The sequence below is a fragment of the Schistocerca piceifrons genome, unplaced genomic scaffold, assembly GCF_021461385.2.
Source record: "Schistocerca piceifrons isolate TAMUIC-IGC-003096 unplaced genomic scaffold, iqSchPice1.1 HiC_scaffold_288, whole genome shotgun sequence".
Lineage (NCBI taxonomy): Eukaryota > Metazoa > Arthropoda > Insecta > Orthoptera > Acrididae > Schistocerca > Schistocerca piceifrons.
Window position 1 is genome coordinate 47,501 of NW_025728502.1, and position 2,500 is coordinate 50,000.

The window sequence follows — 2,500 nt, forward strand, 5'->3', positions numbered from 1 at the left end:
ATGTTGTACCTTAACCTAACCCATGTTGTACCTTAACCTAACCCATGTTGTACCTTAACCTAACCCATGTTGTACCTCAACCTAACCCATGTTGTGCCTCAACCTAACCCATGTTGTGCCTCAACCTAACCCATGTTGTGCCTCAACCTAACCCATGTTGTGCCTCAACCTAACCCATGTTGTGCCTCAACCTAACCCATGTTGTGCCTCAACCTAACCCATGTTGTGCCTTAACCTAACCCATGTTGTGCCTTAACCTAACCCATGTTGTGCCTTAACCTAACCCATGTTGTGCCTTAACCTAACCCATGTTGTGCCTTAACCTAACCCATGTTGTGCCTTAACCTAACCCATGTTGTGCCTTAACCTAACCCATGTTGTGCCTTAACCTAACCCATGTTGTCGCCTTAACGTAACCCACGTTGTCGCCTAAACCTGCTCTGTAATTGTTATACGACTCGTTCAATTACTGTAGTGTTGCCCACCCGCAACCCTCGCAATATAGTTCGCTACTCGCACTGCCCGCACCCCTGTGTATCGCTTCATGTTAAACACCTTGCAAGTCTTGCTCACTTTCCACATGCTCCTGCTGTACACTGTAATGTGGATGGCAGCAGGACGTACATGCCGCCCCTCCCCACGTCCCCACCTTGCCCCCTGCCTTCGCAAGCTGGTTGGTGAGAAGTTTGCATGTTCAATGCCCTTCGCATGCGACGTACTCAGGCTACGTTGTGGTGCGGCCTGTGTCAACTGTCCGCTGATGTCGTACGCGTGAACCACAATCTGTACTGCACATTCGTCCTTATGTACTGAATGATACATCGTGGCACATGTGTGACCGCACAACGACTGCGCCCAAAAACGGCGGACCATACAGTGCAAATATTGTGCACGCAGCTACGTGTCGTCTCCCTATGAGAGCTGGATTGCAGTGTGGTACGCCATAGAGACGTGTGGGAGGAACGGACGCCGTGGATGGCGATCAGCATGAGCTGTCTGTTGATGTATTCGGACCTAGTCGTCTCTCCTCACACACCGTGATGGCATGGTGCACCGCGTTCCATATCTGCGACATGCTACAGAGGCCGGTTGACAGTCGTTCGAGCAATGGACATCGCATACGTACGGGGGCCACCTTCCACGTATTGTCTAGGCGTGCACATTTTGTTGCGTGTATGTGGGCAGACGTAGTGTGGCGTGACACCTGACACAGGCATGCAATAATCGTTGAAGTTGCAAATGGCGATGGACGCCTGCGTTTTCTGGTGAAGTTACGCAAATGAACAAATGGTAACCTGTTGTGGTGCGGTTGTTCTCGCTAGGGGTGAATCGGTGATGGCGACGATAGGTTGAGGTACTAACCGGTTGTTCCAGCGATACCCACCATGCCGACGAAACTGAACGGCATCTGGGTGTGAAGCGATACGCGGCGGTGGCTGGGTGGGACCGTCCCCGGCCGGTGAGGGGGCGCCTCCCGGCGTGCTGGCCGCGCGGTGCGTGGGCGCACGCGCTACAGCCGGCTGGTGGGGGCGGCCAGTGGCAGGCGCGCCGGCCGACGGACGCGGCAGGCGTCGCAGCTGCGCGCCGGCGCACCCTGCGCGCGGCGCCGTGCGGCCAAAGTAGGTCCTCGCGGGCCCGGTGCGAAGCGCGGTGGACATCTTCAGTGTGCTGGTCCGATTGAGGACTGTGTGCGTTGAGGATGCGCCGCCGCCCGGCGCTCGGCGCCGCGACGCCGTCTGCTGCTCGGTCGCCCCAGCGGTTCTCGCTGGTGGTTTGTATCGCAGCTGTGCGGATGTGTTGGCGCGTGCGCTGTGCTGGGAGAGTTCGCTTCGGCACCCAAGTGGGGCTTTTGTCCTTCTGTGGCGCTGGCGTTGGAGCTGCCGGTCACCGTAGGTGGCGCGTGTTGTCTCCCGCCGGCAATGCCACGACAGCACGCTCCCGGGCCTCTGTCGGCAGCGGCAAGCTCAGTTGGGAGCACGGGTGGTCGCACCGAAAGCGTCTACTCGCCTAACTCCGGGCGATTGCGCCTCTCTCGAACCCGACCAAGTACTTGGGACGGCGCTGCGCGCCGCCGGGACCTGAGAGGGTTTCGAGGTGTATTGTGCAGGGGAGCTCAGCCTCCTCCTGTTTGCAGAATGATTGAGCGGACGCTTGCGTGTTCGCGCGGGCCCCCGGGACACACTCCCGGGCGGCCGGCTGCTCAGCTCTAGTTGACGCAGCTCCCTGGTTGATCCTGCCAGTAGTCATATGCTTGTCTCAAAGATTAAGCCATGCATGTCTCAGTACAAGCCGCATTAAGGTGAAACCGCGAATGGCTCATTAAATCAGTTATGGTTCCTTAGATCGTACCCACGTTACTTGGATAACTGTGGTAATTCTAGAGCTAATACATGCAAACAGAGTCCCGACCAGAGATGGAAGGGACGCTTTTATTAGATCAAAACCAATCGGTCGGCTCGTCCGGTCCGTTTGCCTTGGTGACTCTGAATAACTTTGGGCT

The 2,500-nt window shown here is 56.8% G+C and overlaps 1 non-coding gene across 1 annotated transcript in view; it reads left to right on the plus strand.

The window, feature by feature from the left end:
- The first annotated feature begins 2,220 nt into the window (after positions 1-2,220).
- The window catches only part of LOC124744336, a 1,909-nt gene continuing 1,629 nt past the window's right edge, over positions 2,221-2,500 (plus strand). Inside the window, exon 1 of the ribosomal RNA XR_007010695.1 lies at positions 2,221-2,500. This exon is cut by the window's right edge and continues 1,629 nt beyond it. This is a non-coding gene — a ribosomal RNA (small subunit ribosomal RNA).